Consider the following 9490-nt stretch of genomic DNA (forward strand, 5'->3'; position numbering starts at 1 on the left):
ATATCACACCAACTGCACACACCGCACATCACTATTGAGCCTCCACCAGCTTGAATACTCCCCTGCTGACATGCAGGGTACATGGATTCATGAGGTTGTCTCCATATGCGTACACATCCATCCGCACGCTGACACTTGTTGATGGGGCAGCATTGAAATCTGCACCAGATTGCGGAAGGATTGCACTTCTGTCACATTGAACGATTCTCTGCAGCCGTCGTTGGTCCCGTTCTTGCAGGAAATTTTTCCGGCCGCAGCAATGTCGGAGATTTGATATTTTACCGGATTCCTGATATTCACGGTACACTCGTGAAATGGTCATTCGAGAAAATCCCCACTTTATCGCTACCTCGGAGATGCTGTGTCCCATCGCTCGTGCGCCGACTGTAACACCATGTTCAGACTCACTTATATCTTGATATCTTGCCATCGTAGCAGCAATAACCGGTCTAACAACTGCGCCAAAAACTTGTCGTATATAGGCGTTAACGACCGCAGAGCCGTATTCTGTCTTTTTACATATCTCTCCGGATTTTAATACGCATACCTACACCTGTTTCGTTGGCGCTTCATTATAAACACTACTGAACATTAAAATTGCTACACCAAGAAGAAATGCAGGTGATAAACGGGTATTCATTGGACAAACATATTATACTAGAACTGACATATGATTACATTTTCACGCAATTTGGGTGCATAGGTCCTGAGAAATCAGAAATCCCAGAACAACCACCTCCGGCCGTAATAACGACCTTGATACGCCTGGGCATTGAGTCAAACACAGCTTGGATGGAGTGTACTGGTACAGCTGCCCATGCAGCTTCAACACGATACCACAGTTCATCAAGAGTAGTGACTGGTTGATTGTGACGAACCAATTGCTCGGCCACCATTGACCTGACGTTTTCAATTGTTGAGAGATCTGGAGAATGTGCTGGCCGGGGCAGCAGTCGAACATTTTCTGTATCCAGAAAGGCCCGTACAGGACCTGCAACATGCGGTCGTGCATTATCCTGCTGAAATGTAGTGTTTCGCATGGATCGAATGAACGGTAGAGCCACGGGTCGTCACACATCTGAAATGTAACGTCCACTCTTCAAAGTGCCGTCAATGCGAACAAGAGGTGACCGAGACGCGTAACCAATGGCTCCCCATACCATCACGCCAGGTGATACGCCAGTATGGCGATGACGAATACACGTTTCCAATGTGTGTTCATTGCGATGTCACCAAACACGGATGCGACCACCATGATGCTGTAAACAGAACCTGGATTCATTCGAAAAATGACGTTTTGCCATTCGTGTATCCAGGTTTTTCATTGAGTACACCATCGCAGGCGCTCCTGTCTGTCATGCAGCGTCAAGGATAACCACAGCCGTGGTCTCCGAGCTGATAGTCCATGCTGCTGCCAACGTCGTCGAACTGTTCGTGCAGATGGTTGTTGTCTTGCAAACGTTCCCATTGTTGATTCAGGGATCGAGACGTGGCTGCACGATCCGTTACAGCCTGTCCTCTCGACTGCTAGTGATACGAGGCTGTTGGGATCTAGCACGGCGTTCCGTATTACCCTCCTGAACCCACCGATTCCATATTCTGCTAACAGTCATTGGATCTTGACCAACGCGAGCACCAATGTAGCGATAAGATAAACCGCAATCGCGATTGGCTACAATCCGACCTTTATCAAAGTCGAAAACGTGATGGTACGCATTTCTCCTCCTTACACGAGGCATCACAACAACGTTTCACCAGGCAACGCCGATCAACTGCTGTTTGTGTATGAGAAATCGGTTGGAAACTTTCCTCATGTCAGCACATTGTAGGTGTCGCCACCGGCGCCAACCTTGTGTGAATGCTCTGAATAGCTTATCATTTGCATATCACCTGTCGGTTAAATTTCGCGTATGTAGCACGTCATCTTCGTGGTGTACCAAATCTAATGGCCAGTAGTGTAGTATCATATGGCTGAAGAGCATACGTGTGATATCTAAAAAAGTTTTGCTGAGGGGATTAAATTACCGATGGTGGATTTGTTCCTGGTGAAATGACACCATGTATCATGTTACTTTATTTGAAATGATGCATTATGTTACATGACATGGGCAATGATACTAACAAGTAAAAAAGCACGAATATGCCAAGATGTTATTATTTAAATGTATTTGAAACTGCCAGATAAGTCGAGAAGCTAGTTCCCTTGTCCTACATTAATCCCTGCCCGGGATATATTTGCCCTTTTTGTGCTATGATAAGAGCATTCTTCATTTTAGTTTCTATTTTTATAATGTTTCATATTCAGCAGATCTTTCCCGAATCTGGATGATGACTAGGCTGTAAGAATGGCGGTGTAATTAGAAACGCACGCACATTGGTGAATTCAGGTTGACTTTCTTCGTTCTGCCTTGGGAATGGTCGCTGAATTTCATTTTCGAAGCTGGCTTGCAGAGCCACTTTTGCTGGACATTTATCTCCCAGGGGTCTTTCTTAACGTCCGTGCTCGCGATCTGCTCCCACCGGCCCACGGGGGATGCAGGCTTTTTTTCAAGTTTTAGACATTGAGCCGATGGAACCTTTTGACCAAAGGAGTATGGCGTTGTTTCTCCTGTCTTCCGACTGGAAGACATGCCTTGTACCACTGAAAAATTCCTGTTGTGGAATGGTCAGTTAGACAGACCAAGTTTTTCGGTCTTTCAGCGGAAAGTGGAAAAGCTAGTTCCCTTTCTTTACTTCCCTCTCCCTGCCCAGGATGTATCAGTCTTTTTTGTGCTATGATAAGAGCATTTTTCATTTTGGTTGTCATCTTTGTTGCGCTTCATTTTCAGGCTGGATTTTGTGCAGAGTTGGACAGTCACTGAGCAGTTGCTGCACTGTTGCCTGATGGGTATAAAGTACCACCTCTGCGTGCACTTGCTAGGTGGTTTTGGATGGGAGTTAGGTCAGGTTTTCGTGGCTGGAACTTTCCGTAATTTTCATCTGTCAAAAACAGAGTGCGGTTTTCATGAGGGCTAATTTTGCTATCGGTTGGTTGTGATTTTGTCCGGTCATGGTTCACCTCGTGCATCGTGACTTCAATTAAATTTCATGCTTCTTTTCGCTGCGAGCCACAAACCAGCCTCAGTTACCTTCGTCTGTGAAAGTTTGAATCTTTGTGTATGAACACATTAGTGTCCATGATGCAGTCTTTAATCGGTCTAATCCTCGCTGAACAATGATGACTGACACAATGACAAACAGTTGTCCCTTTCAGAACCTTAGTTCTAGGATTTTATACGTGTTAAATCTTTACTGAAGTTCAGGAGTACACTCTGTTTTGTGAATAAATAACTATTTGGAGTCAGCTTAGTTCGTATATTATGCATAGCTGCATATGTATAGCTGCATGCCATCCGTCCCATCTCTTGCGTCATTAACCTCATGTACCATGTAAGAGGAATATGGTAAGAACCATTTAGTAAATTTCAGTCCATGAGTAGTATATCTAGTAGTTAGATTTCCGTTGCGCGGTTCCCGTCATTGGCTGGGAGGCCCCTTACGGGACAGGTCCGGCCGCTTCGGTGCAGATCTTATTACATTGGACGTCACATTGGGCAACCTGCGCGCTGAATGGCGATGAAATGATAATGAAGACAACACAACACCCAGTCCCTGAGCGGAGAAAATCCCCCACCCAGCTAGGAATCGAACCCGGGCCCGTAGGACGGCAATCCGTCACGTTGACCACTCAGCGTTCCTTGTGATAGGACAGAGGGCTAAGTTCAATTTATGTTTCTGTGATTTCAGATGACGTGGCATTTCGGGGCAGTTAGAGATTGATAATCGCTGATTTACGTAATAGGAAGCTTGAGGCCACGAAAAATTCCATGACATGCTCCAAAAGCCCTTCCTATTGAGGAACCAATCGCCAATATTTAGATATTTTCCATATTTTATAAACGGTTGGCGCCTTTAATGATCAAATGTCACTGTAACTTCGCACACACACACACACACACACACACACACACACACACACACACACACACACACATACCATCGGTGACTATGAAAATGCTTAAAAGCAGTTCTGTGTGACAGAACGATCACCAGAGTGCAGCAGTGTTGCTCTCGTTTAGTAATTTTGCCAGGCTTGGTAGGGTGTATAAGGAGCGACATCTTCGTCAGAAGTTGAGTGATCATTCTGAATGGCATGGAGATAGCCTGTGCTCGTGTGACATAGCGTTATCAGCTCGTGATAGAATCTGAAAGGAGCCTCATTGCTGGAATCCATTTGGCCGGCTGTTCAAATCCTGCAATATTCAGAGTTGTGACAGTGTCCCGATATTACACTGCATAGGAACGTGATGGCAGGCATCTCATTGACTGGAATAGAATTCTCTTCAGTGATGAATCCTGTATTGAAACTTGTGCTGGTTACCTATATGCGTACATGTTTTATTTTTTTCTGACTATTTTGCCCGCAGCAATCAAATCTGTGCAAGTAGCGACAAAAGATGAACATTAGTTTTCTCATGTCTGTAAAAACTTCTGTCAGATGAATGAGATTTTCACTCTGCAGCGGAGTGTGCGCTGATATAAAACTTCCTGGCAGATTAAAACTGTGTGCCGGGCCGAGACTCGAACTCGGGACCTTTGCCTTTCGCGGGCAAGTGCTCTACCAACTGAGCTACCCCAGCACGACTCACAGCCTCTCCTCACAGCTTTACTTCTGCCAGTACCTCGTCTCCTACCTTCGAAACTTTACAGAAGCTCTCCTGCGAGTACTGGCAGTAGTAAAGCTGTGAGGACGGGGCCGTGAGTCGTGCTTGGGTAGCTCAGTTGGTAGAGCACTTGCCCGCGAAAGGCAAAGGTCCCGAGTTCGAGTCTCGGCCCGGCACACAATTTTAATCTGCCAGGAAGTTTCTATCAGATGTTTCATCGATCTTCTACTGTCGGTCTTTTCCCGTCCATGATACAGAGAGGACATGGATTTCTGTTTAGTTCACTATAATGTGATATATATTAATTCTTACAGTAAAAAGTCAATCTGTAATACTTCGGAGAAGCAAGAAATTTAAGCACAGCAACCTGGACGCCTTAACATTGTCTTCAGAGGAGAAGAGGAGGTAAATAACTTCAACGCTCGAAGAACTATCATCTAATAATGGAATATTTTATGTTAAAGATTTTTCGTGTATAAGAAAAATCACAAGCCTGACTGGAGGGTGCGTCGGCGTGCGTAAATAAGGTGAGGAACGCGCTCCGGAGCGAACTCACTATTATTGCGCGTCTTGTGCGGTGCCAGCAAATTTCCTTCGTAATTATTAATGTTAAAATTATTAAGTAATCAGTGGAACTGGCGACCGTACCCTGGACGGCGCCAGATATAATAGACAGGTGCAAACATTAAATGGTATGCATAGATTGCGAATGGTTAACCGGAGGAATTGCACCAACAACACCTAAGGAGATAATGTATAAGGTAGGAAACAGAAACTTAACAACTCGCATGGCTGTGCTTGCTAACGCCTCGATCAAAAATAGTATTAGCAACTTACCGTATCCAGTCATAACTTTGAAGCATTTTTGTAAAGCAATAGAGATTTTGGTTAACGTTAATTTGGTTTTTTTGGACTGTGGATACAAAAATTGTAAACGACAACAATAAGCTGCAATACTGGCGTAGAATACATCTTGCACTGATCGGGAAAATTCTCGCAATCATTTTTAAGATTAAAATTGAAGTTTATTTCATGTTTGCTGCCTTAAAAAGATTTACAAAGTGGAACCATTTAAAAAGGTTGTCCCGACTAATGAAAATAGTGTAGAGATACAAATTGTCGCCACAGTGGGTGTAACGACAAATGATACTGACATTGAAAACATCGATGATATCGACGACAGCCGAGAATATTACGCAAAAATGCGATTTATGCTGATGACAATAATGACCTACGTCATGACGCTACCACCATGCTCACGACAAACGAGACTAATTCCCAAATCTCACCGGGACTTTTTGTGGCATGAAGCCAGTGAAAGACGTGCTGATGTGGAATGAGTAAATTTTAGTTTCTCCGTGTCACAAGAATTTCAAATGTGAAGAAACAACACAACGTAGGTACACAGACGCTAAGGTGTCATCAGTGCATCCAATGCAGAACATGTAGAAAAGTGTCACTGACCTAGTGAAGAATTTATTTCATAATTTTTCTGTACAACAAACCGAAAACCTTGAAAAATTCGTGATTTTAAAAATGAACAAAAGCAAACATTTGATCGTTTTAAGAATGATATGTCACACAGGTTTGATAATTTAAGTCAAAACCTACGCACTCACATTTCTAATGAACATTTAAACTTGCAGATACGGGGGAAAAATTAAAGGTGGAATTATTCACTGATTTTTCTGAGGAGATAAACAACCTAGACCAAAAAGTGTCATCTCTAAACGAAGAATAAGAGGAAATGGCAGGTAAGCTTTAGATCGCGAGTGACTCAGATGCAAGAGCCTCAGTCGAAAATTTGCAAAATTAATGAGTTGTAATCTACACTCCTGGAAATTGAAAAAAGAACACATTGACACCGGTGCGTCAGACCCATCATACTTGCTCCGGACACTGCGAGAGGGCTGTACAAGCAATGATCACACGCACGGCACAGCGGACACACCAGGAACCGCGGTGTTGGCCGTCGAATGGCGCTAGCTGCGCAGCATTTGTGCACCGCCGCCGTCAGTGTCAGCCAGTTTGCCGTGGCATACGGAGCTCCATCGCAGTCTTTAACACTGGTAGCATGCCGCGACAGCGTGGACGTGAACCGTATGTGCAGTTGACGGACTTTGAGCGAGGGCGTATAGTGGGCATGCGGGAGGCCGGGTGGACGTACCGCCGAATTGCTCAACACGTGGGGCGTGAGGTCTCCACAGTACATCGATGTTGTCGCCAGTGGTCGGCGGAAGGTGCACGTGCCCGTCGACCTGGGACCGGACCGCAGCGACGCACGGATGCACGCCAAGACCGTAGGATCCTACGCAGTGCCGTAGGGGACCGCACCGCCACTTCCCAGCAAATTAGGGACACTGTTGCTCCTGGGGTATCGGTGAGGACCATTCGCAACCGTCTCCATGAAGCTGGGCTACGGTCCCGCACACCGTTAGGCCGTCTTCCGCTCACGCCCCAACATCGTGCAGCCCGCCTCCAGTGGTGTCGCGACAGGCGTGAATGGAGGGACGAATGGAGACGTGTCGTCTTCAGCGATGGGAGTCGCTTCTGCCTTGGTGCCAATGATGGTCGTATGCGTGTTTGGCGCCGTGCAGGTGAGCGCCACAATCAGGACTGCATACGACCGAGGCACACAGGGCCAACACCCGGCATCATGGTGTGGGGAGCGATCTCCTACACTGGCCGTACACCACTGGTGATCGTCGAGGGGACACTGAATAGTGCACGGTACATCCAAACCGTCATCGAACCCATCGTTCTACCATTCCTAGACCGGCAAGGTAACTTGCTCTTCCAACAGGACAATGCATGTCCGCATGTATCCCGTGCCACCCAACGTGCTCTAGAAGGTGTAAGTCAACTGCCCTGGCCAGCAAGATCTCCGGATCTGTCCCCCATCGAGCATGTTTGGGACTGGATGAAGCGTCGTCTCACGCGATCCGCACGTCCAGCAAGAACGCTGGTCCAACTGAGGCGCCAAGTGGAAATGGCATGGCAAGCCGTTCCACAGGACTACACCCAGCATCTCTACGATCGTCTCCATGGGAGAATAGCAGCCTGCATTGCTGCGAAAGGTGGATATACACTGTACTAGTGCCGACATTGTGCATGCCCTGTTGCCTGTGTCTATGTGCCTGTGGTTCTGTCAGTGTGATCATGTGATGTATCTGACCCTAGGAATGTGTCAATAAAGTTTCCCCTTCCTGGGACAATGAATTCACGGTGTTCTTATTTCAATTTCCAGGAGTGTATATGTAAAGATTTGCCGGAAGAAGTACAGGAGCAGTCGGTAAAACTGAGTAATTTCGCTGTAGGCGCTGAATTTTAAAGAAACCACAAGAAAAAATCGAAAAGGAGATAAAGAATTTAAAGGACCGAGCCGAAGGCGCAGTGCTAGGTAAGGATACGACCCTCGCACAGAGGGTGGTACAAGAGCATAAGATCTATGTCAAAGCAGTTGAAGTCATAGTGGGCAATTGGGTCAAACTCATAATGTGTAGATAGTTGAAGTTACTCACACTGAAGAGGCTAATCTCCCGACCAATCAGGAAAACTCGAACAGGTCGCGATAAGCCCCCATTCGCAGACCAACAAATGAGGAGGGGGCCATGCAGCTTATTCCAAGTTACATTCTTAAATATGACGAAGGGGTAGACATGTAAGAAGAAATGAGTCGGGAAGATGTAAACAACTTAGACAAGGGTAATGAGAAGTCAGAGCAAGCTGTAATTAATGCTCAGATATCTGATCTAGATGTACATGTGGTACATGACACGGGTGCATCGAGAAATGTAATATCACAAGGTCTGTTTAGCGAGCTGCAAAGGCGATGCTATATCCCAACATTTCCGGAGCAGGATTGTCGTATTCTGACCGCAGTGGGGAGCAAGTCAAAAGGAGTTAAACTCCTGGCATTAATACCCATAACCATCAGCAATTTTTCTCTAAAGTGTAATTTTCTGGTCTTGGAAAAAGTTGTAGTAAACCGTCTTGTTGAAACGGATACCTTTAGACAATACAAAGTACAGACTGACAAAGGGCAAGGAAAATGTTTCTTTACAATCAACGAATAGATTTATCAATAAATTTAATTAAAACCATCACAACTGAAAATACTCTCAAACCGAGTACTGATATCAGAGTACAATTCTCATATCCAAACGTTCTGTTCCTTGATACACAAAAGGGTGAGTAGCTGTCTGAAGAAGACATGAACCCAGAGAATGTCCGAACCAAGGTATGTGAATCTTCTAGTTTGTCAGAGGATCATAAGGCGGAGTTACAATAAATAATACTTCGGTATGCGAAGGTATTTAGGAGGCGCCCCGGGGTACTAAATGTTTACGAGTATAAAATAAGCGTTTACCCACATGGGACATTCTTCTTTTCTACATATCCAATTCTTTGGACAAAAAAAGAAGCTGTGAGAAGAGAAATTGAAAGGATGATAAATTGGAAGATCATACAACCCTACCATTCCCCATATTTAGCCCTATTTTAGCTGTCACCAAGCTCAACGGTAGCATCAAGCTTGCACCTGACCCCTGAAGTATTAACAAAATCATTTTTTCAGTCAGGAATCGTCCTGACAACCTTGAAGGACAGTTACTGAAATTTCAGTGTTAAATACCTCACTATAACTGATTTAAAAGTTCTGTATTGGCAAATAGCATTACATAAAGATAGAAGAAAGGACACAGCTTTTGTGTATGGTGGTAAAAGCTATTAATTTTGTGTTTTATGATTAGGCTTGAACATGAGTGCGGGTGTTTTCATTTCCGCAT

General features: G+C 45.1%; 2 non-coding genes across 2 annotated transcripts; one reads left to right on the forward strand and one right to left on the reverse strand.

Annotated features, from left to right (window-relative positions):
* Positions 1–4605: 4605 nt before the first annotated feature.
* On the reverse strand, positions 4606–4680 carry Trnas-cga. Its single transcript has one exon. It is a non-coding gene; the product is annotated as a tRNA-Ser (tRNA).
* Positions 4681–4805: 125 nt separating this feature from the next.
* Trnas-cga lies at positions 4806–4880 on the forward strand. Its single transcript has one exon. It is a non-coding gene; the product is annotated as a tRNA-Ser (tRNA).
* Positions 4881–9490: the final 4610 nt, after the last annotated feature.

The sequence above is a fragment of the Schistocerca piceifrons genome, chromosome 4, assembly GCF_021461385.2.
Source record: "Schistocerca piceifrons isolate TAMUIC-IGC-003096 chromosome 4, iqSchPice1.1, whole genome shotgun sequence".
Lineage (NCBI taxonomy): Eukaryota > Metazoa > Arthropoda > Insecta > Orthoptera > Acrididae > Schistocerca > Schistocerca piceifrons.